Here is a 17,043-nt window from a genome sequence, read left to right on the forward strand (position 1 = left end):
TTGTAAGGCACCATCCCCAAGTATTTCCCTGAGTTGGTTTCCTTCTGACTTTCTTCTTAGGAGCTTTTTGGTCTAAAGAGTGTAACTGGTGTAGGAGCTGGGCAAGGGTGAATGGACTCCATTTCTCATGCTCATCATGAGATGGGCCCCAGTGCATAGGAAGAGTCTGCTGGTATTGATCGTGGTCCCTTTTCCTGAATCACTCCCTTACATTCATTTTCATGAAAGGCACCATGGAGCTTCATGACCCATTTCCTCTCTCTGGTCAATAGTTGCTGTTTCAAAACAAGATCCTTCTGTCATTGATCTTGGCTCCAGCGTTGAGCTCAACTCAAGGGTTGCCTGCGCTCTTTCACAATCTGGCAAGTGTAACAATACTGAACATTGACTGCAGGCTTTCCCTTAGTTCCAAGTATGGTGCTGCCTAGTGCTTCACTTGTATTATCTCCTCTATTCTCCATGACAATCCTGTGAGGCAGGTTCCTCTAGTATCTCTCTTTTACCATGAGAAAATGGCAGCTCAGAAAGGTCAAACTTGCCCATGGTCACACAGCTTGTAAGTATCAGCATTTAAACTTGTATTTCCACCTTCAGATCTGCCCTATTGTGCCTCATCTTCATGTCCTTGCACACATTGTCCCATTGCTTGGGCCTCCTTCTCTCCATGCTTCAGTGCTCAGCTCAAGTCCTACCCCCTCTTTGGACATCCCAGACAGAAGTGATCTCTTCTATGGACTCATATAGCTCAGGTAGCACAAACTGCTTACCATTCACTGCCTTATGCTATAGTTCATTTTCATGCCTCTGCTTACCAGTTGAGTGGCACATTTTCTGAGGGCAATTCCTAATGCATTTCCCATCTCCTGCAGTGGTTAGCATACATTCCCACATAGTGTTATGTTTGACAAATCCTGGTTGTTGATTATGTTACTTTAAATTTGGGCCATTACCTGTGAAGGCAGGAATGCATCTCACTGAATTGATATCGTGCAAAGCAATTTGAGAATTTTACTAGCATAATTCACTTTTCCAATCCCCCTTATTTAAGAAATACTTTGGTTCTAAAACAAGGAATAATATATGGCTATTTCCATGAAATGATTCACTGAAAACAAGAAAAATGGTTTAAACCTTCCAAAGTTAAATCTACAAATAACATTCAGTGTCAACTATGCTGTTTCCCTGCCAAAAAACAAAACCTCCATTTTGAAATGTAACTGTTGGGTCATTCCACCAGAGGTCCTGAGAGCCCCAGTGCTGGGAATTATATCCGTAGGCACAACCTCTTTTCTGCCCACAAATCCAGAGATTCTGAGAGCTCCCCTCTACACATCAGCCCATGGGCTGCCCTTGCCATCCACCCTGAGCAGTGTAGGCACTGCTTCTCATTGCTGCTTTTAAACATGACTTGCGGACAAGATAACAGCAGCAACTTGATTTTCAGCCATTGTGGAGAACAGCATGAAGGTTCCTCAAAAAATTAAAAATAGACCTACCGTTCTATCTAGCAATCATCTTCTGGGTGTGTATCTAAAGGAACTGAAATTAGTCTGTCAAAGAGATATCCACACTTCCATTTTTATTACAGTATTATTCACACTAGCCGAGATATGGAATCAACCTCTGTCCATCAATGCATGAATAAAGAAAATGTAACATGTGCGCACATACATACACACCATGGAATATTATTTAGCCATAAAAGGAAGGAAATTCTGCCGTTTGCAACAATATGTATAAACATGGAGAACATATGCTAGGTAAAATAAGCCAGACAAAGAAAGACAAATACTGCATGATCTTATGTATATGTGGAATCTAAAAAAATCAAACTCGTGGAAGCAGAGTAGTAGAATGATGGTCACCAGAGGCTGGGAGGGGGAGAATGGGGAGATGTTGATCAAAGAGTACAAACTTTCACTTATAAGATGAACAAGTTCTGGGGAGCTCATATACAGCACAAGTGGTAATGGATGTGTTCATTAATTTGGTTGTGATCATTATTACAGAATGTCTACATGTATCAAATTATCACATTGTGCCCTTTAAATATGTTCCGTCTTTATTCATCAATTAAATATCTAAAAAATGCTACAGAAACAAAATGTTAAACCCTGAGGGTCCTTGGAATATAAGAAGTGAGTGAGAAATGGAGCCATTTTTGAAGAAACATTAAGGCACAGATATGATGCCAAACTAAGATATAATTATAAAACCAAACCAAAGCATTGCATTCTACAACGAATAGAATAGTGATTATTAATCATCTAAGCGGATACTAGTTCAGAAAATTGACCAGTAATTATGACTGCGGAGAGAGCGTGTACTTGTATTTATTCTCTCATTGGCTCCAGTTATAAGCAGGTCTGCCAGCATTTCCCTTGCCTGAGGCTCTCACTGCTCTCACCATCTCCATACAGGCACTAGCAATGCCCGTTTCTTTATCTACAGTACCACTTTTGGTCCTGATCTCTGGACTTCTAGTTCCCACTGCCTGTTGGGCATGTGGACATATGTTTGGATGTAATAGGTTTCTCAAACTCAACAACTAGTCTCTAAAGATGACTTACATCTCCTACTCCTAGGTTTCTTCCTCACTGAGCCCCATCCATACCACTTGGTGGTGGTTTCTTCAGGAAACCAACTGCTGCCTCTGCCCCTCTACATTTGCTCTTCAGTAAACTGAATACTTAGAACACTTTCCCCAGATATCATAATGACTTTTTCAGAACTCTGCTCAAATGTCACGTCTTTAGAGAGCTTTTCTATGCCACTCCTCTTCTGAAAGTAGTTCCCATTCACTCCCCCGCCTTACTTTTTCTTCCTTGCACTTGTTACCACCTGACATTATAAATGGCTTTGTTTTTTGTCCATCTCTCCCACCAAAATATAAATTCAACCAGGCCAAAATCTTTGTTTTATTCAGTCTTATGCCAGGCACATAAGTTGGTGCTCAACAAATTTTTATTAAGTGACTTAATTAACTTATAATATTTCTTCCCATTCCAGACCCCTCCTTTTTGTGCATTCTGGTTCCATTAGCAGCATATTCATCTATCCAACAACTCACTTGCTGCAAAAATTTGGATTTCATAGGTTCTGACTCTCTATCATAAATCACTCCTGGAAATGTTTGATTGTATACTTGGGCCTGGGCTGAAGCAAGAGTGCAAATGGAATCCAAAGAAGGCCCACCCCCTTCTTTTTCTATTCCAGCTCTGTTCCGTTCCAGGAGGGCCCTCACTTCCACAGGTATGGCAACCCAATCTGCAGGTCCAAGCTCTGTCCATGCCCAAATCCATGCCCTCAAGGGAAGAAACATGAAGAATAGGCTGTTTCTTTGGACAGAGAATTCCAAAGTCCTGGACACTTGGAGTTTGTGATGTAGAAGGAGGGCAGAGGGTGAGGTCTGCATGGGAACATCCCTTTGGCCCCTGGGCAAAGGCACAGCTGGAGGAGGGCCAAATCAGGGCCTTCTAAAAAGCAGGGACCAAGGAGGCAGCTCTGTTGCCCTGGTCTAATGGCAGCGCTGCCTGGGATGAAACCCAAACTCCAACCAAGGGTGGATGGAACCAAACGAGTGAAGTCCCAAAAACATGTGCCTTCCCTCCGCTGCCTAAAAACCGAAGATTTAAGTTTTATATCTCAAGAGCTAGCAATGTGGAGGTTTAGAAAAGGAAACTTAGATAAAAATACTATCAGAAAACTGGACTTTATCAAAATATAAAGCTTTGGTTCTCTGGAAGACACTAAGAGAGTGGAAAGACAAGCCAAAGACTGGGAGAACTATTTGCAAATCACATATCTGATGAAGGATTTGTATTCAAGATACTCAAAACTCAATAAAAATAACGAACCATCCAACAACAACAAAAGTTCCTATGCCCAGCACTGTCTTGGGAACTGGGAAGAGTCCCAGCAAGGCTCTACCCAAGTGTAATACCTCTCCTAAGAAAAGACAAAATCAAAGCCATATTTGAGTAAGTAAAGTACTTATAGCTGCAGTTTTTATGAATATATACAACGGGGTATCCAGATGACTTTGTGATAGTAAGATGTTGAAAACTGTGTAGTTTGCCTTGTAACACCCCACTCATCTGCAGGAGCTTCAGATGAAAGGGCACTGATGTCCAGCCTCTCCTATAAGATAGTTGGCAATAATCCTTTGAACCGTGTAGGGGAAGGATGGGAGCACCACCCTTCAGCATCCAGAGGGGGTGCTCGTGGGTGAGTTTCACTGAAGGATTGTTAGTATCTGAAAGCAGGATAAAGAAGTTGCAAACCTCTCTGCTTACCTTGCTCATAATGTAAATAGCTCAATCAAGGTGCCTTCTGGATATAAGACTATGCTTTCTTTAATTTCATTATAAGGTTCATGGAAAAATGGCAATATATACAGTCCAAGGAAAGCACTTCCATACATAATTATTTGTTGTACAGAATTCATTATCACTTAATCAATGACAGACTGTTTCTCAAGGCCATTGGCTGGAGCCTGGAAGCATCATTGCTGCAGAGAACAATGATTTGTGAAGGTTCAGAGGCTTCCCGTGCTACAATGGATGTGTTCATGGAGAGCTGCATGTTAAGTACGTATGGGCACATCTGATCATATTTTATAAAAATAAATTCATGACAACTTTTATAGAGGGAATCCCATTTTAAAGTAAAGGATGATTCTTCCTCTGTTTTGATTAACCTCAGTGCTCACCAGTTTGCTCCAGATGTTTTTCCTGAGTATTAGAAAGGCTGAGGGGACATGGGGAAAATGCAGTGGATTGGGGCTCATGGAAACAGTGAGTTTTAAGATGGCAGTGATGGGAACTGAGGAAGGGAGGGTCATAGAGAGCCGGGTGTGCCTGGGTGCCAGCAGGCTGCCTTGGGGGCATCCAATGAGTCCTGTGGAAACAAGCATGAGTCACAGCTGGAAATACACTCATGCATCGTTGAATGACGGGGATATACCCAGAGAAATGAGTTTGTATTAGTCTGTTCTCAAGCTGCTAATAAAGACATACCTGAGACTGGGTAATTTATAAAGGAAAGAGGTTTAATTGCCTCATAGTTCTGCATGGCTGGGGAGGCCTCAGGAAACTTACAGTTATGGCAGAAGGGGAAGAAAACAAGTCCTTCTTCACATGATGGCAGCAAGAAGTACTGAGCAAAAGGGGGAAAAGTCTCTTATAAAACCATCAGATCTCATGACAACTCGCTCACTATCATGAGAGCAGCAGCATGGGGGTAGCTGCCCCCATGCTTCAATTACCTCCCACCAGGTCCCTCCCATGACACGTGGGGATCATGGGAACTACAATTCAAGATGAGATTTGGGTGGGGACACAGCCGAACCATATCAGCGTTGTTAGGTGATTTTGCCGTTATGCAAATACCATAGAACATACTTAACACAATCTGGATGGTAGAGCCTACTTACTATACACCTAGGCCATACAGCATAGCCTGTTGCTGCTAGGCTACAAACCTGTACAGCATGTGGCTATACTGAATACGGTAGGCAACTGTAACACAATAGTATTCGTGTATTTAAACAATGTAAACATAGAAATAGTACAGTAAAAATATGGTGTCAAAGATAAAAATGCTATACCTGTATAGGGCACTTATCATGAATGGAGCTTGCAGAACTGGAAGTTGCTCTGGGTGAGTCAGTGAGTGAGTGGTGAGTGAATGTGAAGGCCCAGGACATTACTGTACACTGCTGTAGACTTTATAAGCACTGCACACTTGGGCTACATTAAATTTATAAAATATATTTTTCTTTCTTCAATAATCAACTTTACTGTATAAAGCTTTTAATTTTTAAAAACTTTTTGACTGTTTTGTAATAATACTAGCTTAAAACACCAACACATTATACAGCTGTATAAAATATTTTCTTTCTTTGTATCCTTATTCTATAAGGTTTATTTTCTATTTGTAAAATGTTTTATTTCATTTACTTTTTACTTTTTAAACTTCTTTGTTAAAAACAAAGATACACACACATTAGCCTAGGCCTGCATAGGGTTGGGATCATCAATCTCACTGTCTTCCACCTCCGCATCTTGTCCCACTGGAAGGTCTTCAGGGGCAATGGCACACAGGGAGCTGTTATTTCCTAGGATAACAATGCCTTCCTCTGGAATCCCTCCTGAAGGACCTGCCTGAGGCTCTTTTACAGTTAACTTTGTTTTTTAAAAATATATGTAAGTAGAAAGAGTACATGCTAAAATAACAATAAAAAGTATAGTATAGTAAATACTAGATGACAGGAATTTTTCAGCTCTATTGTAAACTCTTGGGACCACTGTCATGTACGTGGCTCACTGTTGGCTGAAATGTCGTTTTGCAGCTCGTGACTGTGTGTATGTATGGAGGGGCAGCTGACCTAAGTCTTCAGGTGCTTGCCCCTGGGACTTAGATGTGATTCATCAAATGTTGAGAGTCCTGGGCAAAAGGATATTAGGGTAAAAATGAATCTTAATGAACCAGCATATATATATTGAATATCTGCTGAATGTTACCATGCTGAACATTTACACTTACTCCTAATATAAAAGTATACAACATTCCATCTCATGGACCTTATAATCTTGTTGGAGAGATAAGATATGAAGATATGAAGAGTCAGATAAGAACAGAAGACACTAACTTTGGAGACTAATAACAATAAATACAACAGGGCTAAATGTTAGAGAATTCTTCTTAGATTTAAAATACCAATGAAGAAATTCAGAATTGGGAATATCTAAGAATTTTAGATGACTACAGTCTCATACATGTCGGCAGTGGGAAATAGCTTCCAGAAAGGAAATATACACAATCTCAAGCTTCAGAATGAAGGCTTTGTTCCCAGGGAAAGAGGGCCGAGGGGCCTTGGCATTCTGCATAGCTAAGCCCCTCTGGTGCATGGCTTGTGCATGGGCATGACATCAAAAGATTGCAGGGCTGGGCACGGTGGCTCACGCCTGTAGTCCCAACACTTTGGGAGGCCGAGGCCAGTAGATCACTTGAGGTCAGGAGTTCGAGACCAGCCTGGCCAACGTGGTGAAACCCTGTCTCTACTAAAAATACAAAAATTAGCCAGGCTTGGGGGCTGCGCACCTGTAATCCCAGCTACTTGGGAGGCTGAGGCAGGAGAATTGCTTGAACTCGGGAGGCGGAGGTTGTAGCGAGCCAAGATTGTGCCATGGCACTCCAGATTGGGCGACAGAGTGAGACTCTGTCTCACAAAAAAAATAAAAATAAAAAAATAAAAAATAAAAAAAGATTGCAAATGCCTCTAGGGGGGTATGGTCAGGGAAGTGAAGGGTCTAGAAATCATGTTGAATAAGGAGCAATTCCATCATTTATTCTTCAGCAAACACTGCTTGAATATATATGTGCAACCAGTGCTGTGGAATGTATTAGGGATTTAGATGGGAGTTTACTGAGGTCCGTGTAGTTAGCCTGGAAAAGAGGACTGAAGGGTGAAATTTAAGAATAATCGTGTAGAAGAAAAGTTCCAACGGGCAAAATAAGGGTTGAAAGGTGGAGATTAAAGGCAGGCAGAATTGGGACCCAAGTAAGGAAAATCCTTTATCACCATTAAACCAGGGTGAGCACTTTAGCTCTATCTGCAAAATAGCTTTGTGATGAGAATCCACCAAAATTAATGTGAATAAAGCATGTGTGAACATTATGTAACCTCAAAATATCTGATCAAGGTAAGATTCTGTTCAGAGTGAGGTCAAACAGAGGTCATATGCTGACCATCGATGGGTCCTTGTCTTGGATTAGTTGGGCCAGAGAACTTCCTAGGTGAGTAGCTCAGGAATGCTTTTCTGCAGTCTGGGGCTGGTCTATGAGGCCATTTTCTCTGGTCCAAAGCAAAATGAAAAGAAGTAGAAAGAGGAGACAGGAGACGGCAACATAGTAAACTTTTCATTTGTTTATTCTGAGATTGTGTGTTTCAAGTGCTTTTCATTTTTCTTTGGTATAAGAACGTTCTTTATTTTATGATAGGATGGTGTTAAAGGGTTTCGTTTTTAAAACAGTGTTACTTTTAGCAAAATAGTAAGTTGGCACTCCTTTTATGAGAGGATTTTGTAGGCCTGTGAAATTTTAAATATTGGGAAACACTGTCTGATTTTCTTCCTGACTCGAAGGCTGTCACAGACTGTAAATAAGAAGAGTGATGGGGAGAGCAAATGCTGTGACAAGTTGTAGAAGGGAGAGCTGGCCACCTTTGTTCTAGGCAAAGTAACTGTTCCCTTAGCAAGGCAAAATCTAGCAAGCTGGACTCAGAGGCGTGCACTCCTGGCTGGGAAAGAGAGGCTGCCCTGGGCCTCAGGTGGGGTTCTGCTAGGGCAGCCCCAAGCTGGAACCCTGAGTCTGACCTCAGTTACCAGAATGACTGGAGTGTCTCTCGAGAAGCCAGCCATGAGCAAATAGCCCTGGCTTCTCTTCCTAGATGGCCCTTTCTGTAGCCATCGGTGGATTCCCATTGCATACCTCCATGATTCCCAAGTTACTCACTTCTGGGATCCTAGAAGTCCAAACTCTCAAATAGACTCCATTTTCACTCGTTGACTTTGTGTAATACACAATACTCTTTCAGTTGCAAGTGACAGAAACCCAGCTTGGTGAATCCAGTTGCAAGCTCACTTCCCATGGCATGAGAGGGGCAAGGGTGGGTAAGTGGGGCCCCCATGGGCCTTCCTGGGCTCATCCTCCAGAAAAAGGAAATAAAGAGAGGTGCCGCTCTGAACAAATAAGAAATGTCTAGTATTGCATGTTTGGGAAAGTTCCCTATCTGGACTCCATTCATATGGTGGACTCCCTGCTGGCTTAGACCAGTAATTAAAGCATGATTTTTTTTTTTTCATTGAATGAATTGAAAGAAACAACCCTGGTTCTTGACTACCCAAACAGGTCAGAAGCAGGCCTGTGTCTCTGGGCACCTGATATAGTTTGGCTGTGTCCCCAGCCAAATCTCATCTTGAATTGTAGCTCCCATAATTCCTACGTGTTGTGGGATGGACCCATGGGAGATAACAGAATCATGGGGGTGGTTTCCCCCATACTGTTCTCGTGGTAGTGAATAAGTCTCACGAGATTTGATCATTCTATAAGGGGAAACCCCTTTCCCTTGGTTCTCATTCTATCTTGCCTGCTGCCGTGTGAGACGTGCCTTTCACCTTCCAGCATGATTGTGAGGCCTCCCCAGCCACATGGAACTTTGAGTCTGTTAAACCCATTTTTCTTTAAAAATTACCCAGTCTCAAGTGTGTCTTTATCAGCAGTGAAAACGGACTAATACAGCACCACTAACAAAACTCCATTTTCTGGGGCAGCTTTCTTTAGCATGGAGTTGCTTTCCAGAAAACATGCATTTAAATGACACTTTTTTCCTCCTAGCAGAGGTTCTGATTCCACGGGTCTGGGGTGAGACCTGGAACTGGCATTTGTGCCCAGACCCTGGGTCTCGGGGGAATGACACAGGCAGCCTGCTGGCCACAGTTGGAGGCTGCTTCTCTTTCTTGTTTTTTCCTGTTTTCCTGCAAAGCATTCTGGTCTTTCCTTCAGGCAGTTAATATTTTGAAAACGAATGGTTAAATGTACAAAGTGAACTATTTCAGGGAATCTAGGAATGAATGCTTTTGCAAGGTGAAGCACAATCTTTTGATGACGGAGCCCCCTGTTCTCTTTGCTCTGCACCCTCTCCTGGGAAGGGATATTGTGGTTTGTCAAAATTCTGTGAAGGGCCTTGTTTTTTTTGGATTCAAGGCACCCTGTTACCGGAGAGCCTGTGATAACTCCAGCTATTAGTATTAATTTATTTTAAGTCTCAGTTTTAAAATAGCTGCAGGGCTGCACCTAGAATAAAAATGAATTAAAAAGAAAATCACGGAGTGGAATTTAAATAGTGCTTCAGGGATAGGCTTGCTCTTCTGGTGCCATCAGTGAGACCCACAAGATAGATTTTTTTTCCTCCTGAAAGCCTCACAGAACGCCACTCACATGAGCAGACAGGGATTTTTGTCATCTTTTCTTTTCTGGGGTTTAAAAATATCCTTTTGAAGGAACACTTGTCTACCTTCCAGTCATTTATCTAGTCTCTAGTTGAGGACTGAGCAGCGAACGTGCGTCGTCTGTCTGGCAGGGACCAAGGACTGCAGGGCGTGATACTGGGAACATGAAGTCCATTAAGACTCGGTCCCTGGAGCTTTCTGTCTAGTGTGAAGGTGGAGAAGCAAATGCACCCTGGTAATGGGAGGGTTCCTGTTTGTCCTGTGTGCTACCGGTGAGGAACACAGAGACCTCTTTCTGGGGAGTCAGCTATTTCATAGAAGAGCCACCCTGGAGCCAAGTCTCCAACGATGGGTCAGAGTTTTCTAGTGGGGGGAGATACTTTCAGCAGAGGGAACAGCATGTGTGCAAAGGGAGGGACACAACATTGTGGAGGTGCAAGTGAATGAGAGGAGAGCACAGGAAAGCGGCAGGACAAGTGGCAGGCAGGCCTGGGGGCCCAGTCAAGAGTGGATTTGTGTATATCTGAAACTGTCTGGATATTGTTCTGGAGGTGAAAAAAAAATTAGGTAAGAGAGTGATGTGATTTGATTTGCTTTTTGTTTTGAATGACCATTTTGCTGGTAGAGTAGGGTTTGTATTGGTAGTTGTGTGAGATTGACAGGGAAACCTGTTTGACAGCTATGGCAGTGGTTTGGGTGAACAGTGCTACAGGTGTGAACCAGGCCAGGGCACTGGGGATGAAAAATTGGTAGAAAGAAGAGATGTTTAGAAGGTACAGCAGAACAAGAGGTACTCTAGACCTAATGGAGTGGCCAGGGAAATAGGAGGAAAATCAGGTGCCAACGGAGAAAATTCAAAGAAGGAAATATTCATTAGGCCTGAAAAATACCCCTGGGTTTGCAAGTTATGGGTTTGCCAGTTGTGAGGTTTCTGTAACCCTGCCCTTGGGGAGAACAGTTTTGAAGCATCTGCTGGTGGATTGGAGAAACAGACTGCAGTGGTTGGAGAGAGGATGGAAGAGAAGACGCTAAGATAGGGCTCAACTGTAAGGAATGAATTGTAGAATTAAGCCACCTGCCTATAATCAGTAGGGCTTTCCATTTTTATCTCTTTTGCTCATTATTATCACACCATATCCCTGAGGGTGAAGAACAACTTTGAAGAGGCAATGCCTGATAAATCTGGAATAGGGGAAAATAATTGGGAAATTCATTAATGATCACTCCATTTGCAATTCTTTTACGGAGTCCAAATGGTAGTTTACAACACCAATTTAAGCCTTATCGCATGAGAGGTATTGACTTAGCATGAGTCCCTGGAGAGGAATACTGGTGAAATTCAAACATACTTGTGAATGTAAATTCAAACCCACATAGGACTGTAATCAAGGCACAGCCTATTCAGCAAATGAACACTTGAAGATGCAGGAATGGCAGATAACAATCTCAAAATATTTTCATTTTTCATTCTTTCTCCCCAACTGCATTGGGATGAAAAAGAAGGACAGGAAATAATAATGAAAAATTCTAGGTATAATGATAGATATAATTTATTGAATGCTTAGGTGGTGCCAGACACTGTGCTAAGTCTAGTTTGCAAACTATCTCATCTATTAGGTTGGTACAAAAGTAATTGTACCAACCTAATAACGCTTCCTCTAATCTATAAGGGAGGGACTATTACTATCCCTGTTTTGGCACTGAAGAACTTGAAGGCCATTTGGTCACAAGGCTGGTTCCATGGATGTCACCATCCCAACTGGGCAGGCCTGGCTATGTCCTAAGAGCATAGACTCAGCTCTTTCCCAAATGCACTGGCTCTCAGCTTATTTGTTAGCAAAGGGAGGTTGGTTCAAAGTGCCTCTAACGTGCTCTCTGGCTGTAACATTCAACCAACTTCTTCCTCCTGTGGTTGCCTTTGCCTCTGGCCCCAGGAATCCAGCAGATGTGCTTTAGCCCAAGCTGAGAGTGACCAGTGGGAATGAAGATATCAGTCTTCCAGACTGGGGAAGCAGACGGTGAATTTCAAGTGCACCAGAGGAATATGGGAGTCCCAGCAGTGGCTTCCTTCTTAAACATTTACCATCCTGTGTCCTGCAGCAAGGGGATGGCATTCCCCCTGGATGGACTCTGATTTGCTTTTAAGTGTGCGTTTCTCTAGAAATCTTTTTTTCTTATTCTTCACCTTTTAATTTTGTATGTTTCACTTTTGACGTGTCTTATTGCAAAGACAAATGTCTGAAGTGTTTGTTGAGATTTCCTGTTGTTCTTCCCGAGGCAGCCACAGCATAAGCTCTTTGACCCTCTACTTCTCAGCACATAAGCTTTCTTACCATCTATCACTGGAGTCAGGGGTGAGGGGAGGACCGCATGACAGTTGGTTAATATACACTTATTTTTTGGCAAAAACGTTTTCTCTGGGACCAGAATGATCTTGATACTGAAAAAATTTCTGGTGCTAGATCCTCTTTCTAAGTGTGAAAGGACTTATCTGGAATTCTCCAGAATGATCCCAAGTGCTGAGCTGAGAGGGACCTGGCAGCAGAATCTGATTATTGAAAAGTGGCAATTTTTGATTTATTGAAGACAGAATAATAACTCAGAACTGTTATGTTGAGCTGAACCCGACCTCCTTCAGCCAAATCATGCAAGAATGGCTGCTGCCTGGCTGTTGCTGCTACTTATTAAGGCTTGGTGTTCTGGGCACAGTGCAATGCAGTTTTGCATGGTTGATCCTCACAGCAAATGAACAACACAGGCTTAAGGAAACAAGCAACTCTCAAAGTCCTGCAGTGAGTAGAGCTTAGCTGTTGGTAGTCAACATGCCAAGTGATTCGGGAGTTGAGTCTGTCTCCAGAGGTTAGAGATGTTCAGTTTCCTCTTAAGGTTCTTACGTAGATTTTTTTCATGACTTTATCTACATCCTCCTTAAATTTACGTTTTTAGTCCTTACTGGCTCTTGATATCACCAGTTTTGTTGTTATTATTAGTAATTTCTAACTGCCCTAAATTTGTCTGTTTTAAGATTCAAGGGATGATACCTCAGTCTGTTATCTGGAATATGGTTTACAAATCCAGTTTTTCTCTTCAAGGCTTTGAAAACACTGACATTGTCTCCTCCTAACATTTTTATTTGTCTTGCAGACTCCTAATTTATTTATTTTATCGTTAGGAAGGAGACTTTTCCGTCTTTTGATGATTTTAGCTGCCCTTCTCTAGACCTTGCTGATTCCATTATCTTTACCAAGAATTGAAAGTGAAAGTGGCATTTATCATAGAATGCCATGGTCTTATTCCAAAGTATCTTAGGATGGAACAATACAAGGCATAATATGGGGTCAGTGAGGTTTGTTACACAAGTGAATGACCACCAACACTACTGTCTGTTCAAACCCAGTCTGAAGGGTGAATCAGACCGACCATTGGCCGTGAGGGCCTGGACTGCCCAGTATTATCTCAAGGATATCAAGGGTTATTGGAAACTGTGTAATGAAAGGGGCTCCATGACTTTATGCAGGGATTCAGTAGGGAGCCAAGAAGGTTGAGAATAGTTCAGAGACCAGAGTCTAAGACCAATCAAGAAGAATGGATCAATTAGAGATATGAATTCTGGTGCTTATATTTTTGTGGAGCTGGTTGTGAGATAAAAGGTCAAGCCTACCAGACTGAAAAGTGTATGTGAAAGCTCTTTAAAAAAAAAACAACTACATACTTTATTTGGATATCACCAGTTTTTCCACTAATGTCCCTTTTTCTGCCCCAGGATCCAATTCAGGATTCTTTTTTTTTTTTTTGAGACGTAGTCTCGCTTTGTCGAGTGCAGTGGCACGATCTTGGCTCACTTCAAGCTCTGCCTCCCGGATTCACGCCATTCTCCTGCCTCAGCCTCCCGAGTAGCTGGGACTGCAGGGGCCTGCCACCACGTCCTGCTAATTTTTTTGTATTTTTTTTTTTTAGTGGAGAAAGGGTTTCACTGTGTTAGCCAAGATGGTCTCGATCTCCTGACCTCATGATCCGCCTGCCTCGGCCTCCCAAAGTGCTGGGATTACAGGTGTGAGCCACTGCGCCTGGCCAATTCAGGGTTCCACAGTGCATTTAGAATTGCCCCATCTTGATCATCCTATAGGTACATATTGTAATGCATATTTTCCTGAAAATTTATGTAGAAATTGGATTTCTGTACCATTTGACCCAGCAATCCTATTACTGGGTATATACCCAAAGGATTATAAATCATTCTACTGTAAAGACACATGCACACGTATGTTTATTGCAGCACTGTTCACAATAGCAAAGAGTTGGAACAACCCAAATGCCCATCAATGATAGACTGGATAAAGAAAATGTGGCACATATACACCATGGAATGCTATACAGCCATAAAAAGGATAAGTTCATGTCCTTTGCAGGGACATGGATGAAGTTGGAAACCATCATTCTCAGCAAACTAACACAGGAACAGAAAACCAAACACCGCATGTTCTCACTCATAAGTGGGAGTTGAACAATGAAAACACATGGACACAGGGAGGGGAACATCACACACCAGGGCCTGTCAGAGGATGGGGAGCTAGGGGAGGGATAGCATTAGGAGAAATACCTAATGTAGATGACGGGTTGATGGGTGCAGCAAACCACCATGGCACGTATATACCTATGTAACAAACCTGCACGTTCTGCACATGTATCCCAGAACTTAAAAGTATAATAATAATAATAAAAAGAACAGCTGAAATTAAAAAGAAAAAAAAGAAATTTGATTCCTGTAAATCAAACGACTTACATAATAAATTATCAAGATAACTGATACTATCTATATTGTACAATGACAGAACATATGCATTTTTACTTTATACTCCTAAATTATTGAATATTAGCAAAGAAAGGAGGGTCAACAGTCATCTAAATATATAACTTTTTATTTTACAGAGAATTACCCAAATAGGTGAAATGGCTTAGATAAATTCACATTGTTTTAGGTATAGAGCCAGGACCTCAGTTTTCTTCCTAGTCTAGTGTTTTTCTAGTGTATATTTTGCCCTTATCCCAACCATTACAACCCATGTGAAACCTCTTTCTTTAGAGATGGTATGGTAACTTAAAGAGCCAGGTGAAGATAATCATTCATGTGGTAGACATGGCCTGGCTATCATATTGTTTGAAGACAGAGATGCTGGCTTCTCAAGACCCTTCCAAGCTTGGGTCATTTGCTGTCCATGCGAGCCTGTCCAACCTCGGGGAGAATCACACTTACCACTGGTCTCCACAGACAAGAGGACCCTAACTAAGTCTTCCCAAAGCAGTGCCCTGGACAGACTGCATAGAGGATGTGTGACCCTGAGCCAGCACTAGAAAGAAGAATGTAGAGAGTCCTCCAGAGTATGTTGTGTTGGTATTTGGCTTGTCTATAATTAATCTGTACAGAACATTGCTTAAAATAATCAGGCCAACATTAGAGACTGAGGATACTTTTACAGTACTGGGATTTTTAATGAAATTTATTCAAATTTGAATTACAAATAATCTAGACTAGAAAGTTAGGAGAGTTCTTGGAGGTTATATATTAAATGTAACTGTAAGAAAGTCCTTGAATCGCTTGTTTACTACAATTACATCCTTTCCTTTTTCTGAGGATCCTTGGGAGAAGTCTCTTTTGGGTCCAGTCTCAGTAATAATTGCACTTCTTTTCTTTATTCCTTTCTACCTTTCTGTTTTTTCACCCTCCTTCCATCCACCTCCCCTTATATCCTCTTTTCCTCTTACCTGCTTTTATACATTTCATAGATGGTGTGAAATGAATAATTGATCACAATTCCCTTTTGTTGTTGCCTGATAATTTGGCTCTAAGAACATTTAGAGCCAAATTAGTGGTTCATCTTCAGCAAGTGAATAGAACTTATTTTAACAAGTGGATAGGACTCTATACTGCACATTTTATTATTGGTCTTATTTATGGCTCAATTTTTATGTCTCTCATATCCTTTGTTTTCCTTTCTCATATTCATAATTTGTAGTGTCTTGGTGGATTTTTGGTGTCCCTTTAATCAACCCTCAACCTTTTTTGGGATGATATAGGTCATAAAAACTAGCAGTGTAGTTGTCCCTCTTAAAATATAGAAATGAGGTTATGTAGCACAATTTATGAACCCCAGTGGCTTTCAGTAATCAACATCTCTTCCATATACTCAGGAGCCACCAGTTTCATAATTAATTCCATTGTGGGCTTTAGCTTGGGCTTTTGAGGATGTGCCTTCCCCCTCTCCTCCCACCTGATCTAGACAAAATCTGAGCCTCTTCAGGTCTCTGGCATCTCTTTGAAAATGTCCCCAGACATGGACATGTGAGCCCCACCTTCAGTGCTGGGCAGTGCTTTGTCGGGGCCTGAATAGTTGAACTCATTTAAAGAAGCCAACTGTTCTCCTATTATCCTTTCACTCTCTTGTGCTTCACTTATTTCTTTATGATGTTTATTCTACCTTGCTTCCTCTCAAGATCATTTTCCTAAGGAAAGGCAAACAAACTAAGAGTTTTGCCTTCTTATTGCCATCTGTGAGCATTAAATTATCTTCTCTGAGCAGTGGATTCATCATTTCTCGCTTGTTTTTTTTCCCCCCCCAATACGTATCTCAAAAATTCTTTTAAAAATGTTCTAGCACTTTTTGAGCCTGCAGCCCTGCTGACAGATGCCCTGGCCCCTGTGGCGGAGCTGTGTGCCCCTGCGGTTGGGGACCCCTCCTCCCCACATTTGTCCCTGTCACTTCAATGCTCCAACTCTGGCAGACAGCTGGTGACTGTGTGGCCCTCTTTAGATGCCTCTACTCTTTTCTTTTTTCCCCTCTGGGATTGTTTGTGATTGTCGCGCTGAAACTTGACCTTTCATAATCTTTCCTGCTTGAAGGGCTTACCCTGTTGGCCTGCCTAGCCATGGGATTCTACCTATTTTTCTCCCCAGTAATGTTTTCCATTCATTTTTTTCTCAAGTCCAGGTGCCTACCCAGTGCCTTGCTCCATCCTTTATTCCTCGTCTGTT

The 17,043-nt window shown here is 41.9% G+C and overlaps 1 protein-coding gene across 1 annotated transcript in view; it reads left to right on the top strand.

Moving 5' to 3' along the window:
* Positions 1-17,043, top strand: part of TMEM178B (transmembrane protein 178B) — a 409,393-nt gene that overhangs the window by 196,997 nt on the left and 195,353 nt on the right. The window lies entirely within an intron of this gene.

This window comes from Gorilla gorilla, chromosome 6 (genome assembly GCF_029281585.2).
Source record: "Gorilla gorilla gorilla isolate KB3781 chromosome 6, NHGRI_mGorGor1-v2.1_pri, whole genome shotgun sequence".
Lineage (NCBI taxonomy): Eukaryota > Metazoa > Chordata > Mammalia > Primates > Hominidae > Gorilla > Gorilla gorilla.